Source organism: Rhinopithecus bieti, unplaced genomic scaffold (assembly GCF_001698545.2).
Source record: "Rhinopithecus bieti isolate Rb0 unplaced genomic scaffold, ASM169854v2 scaffold_34544, whole genome shotgun sequence".
In the NCBI taxonomy this organism is placed as follows: Eukaryota; Metazoa; Chordata; class Mammalia; order Primates; family Cercopithecidae; genus Rhinopithecus; species Rhinopithecus bieti.
The window spans coordinates 1,083,440-1,084,237 of record NW_016814795.1 but is presented as its reverse complement, the minus strand read 5'-3'; positions in this window follow the sequence as shown (position 1 = coordinate 1,084,237).

Here is a 798-nt window from a genome sequence, read left to right as displayed (position 1 = left end):
CATGCAGTCAGACCATGAAATCCTGCAGGGAGGAATCCCGGCAAATGAACATGGTACTTAACTTGCTTTCATTCCCTTTCTCATTCACTCTGATTTCCTGCTGTTAATCCTCATTGGCAAACCCAAAATAGAACCCAGAAAACAGCAGACTCAGGTGATGTTTTTTTTTTCCTAAATGTATTCATTTAAATTGGCATAAATTTTTATGTATTTACTATGTATAACATGATAGTTGAAGTATACATACATGAATTTTTACCTTTACTGTTAATCATTTTGTGCACACAGAAGATAAACAAGATGGAGAGAAGTTTTGGATGGGCAAATAGAAAATCCTCAGCATATATATAGTCTATTTTTAATGTATATTATATATATATAATGTATATAATGAGGTAACATTTCATTAAAAGAAAATCAGTTTCTTAGTAACCCCAATCAATAAATGCTAAATAAGTACAGAATATTTGTTTGATGAGGTATGGTATTTGTAGCCTCCTTAAGGTTCACCTAATTTTGATTCAATCTTGGTTAAGATTATTTCTATTTCCTGCCGTTCGCGGTGGCTCAAGCCTGTAATCCCAGCACTTTGGGAGGCCGAGACGGGCGGATCACGAGGTCAGGAAATCGAGACCATCCTGGCTAACACGGTGAAACCCCGTCTCTACTAAAAAATACAAAAAACTAGCCGGACGAGGTGGCGGGTGCCTGTAGTCCCAGCTACTCGGGAGGCTGAGGCCAGAGAATGGCGTAAACCCGGGAAGCGGAGCTTGCAGTGAGCTGAGATCCGGCCACTGC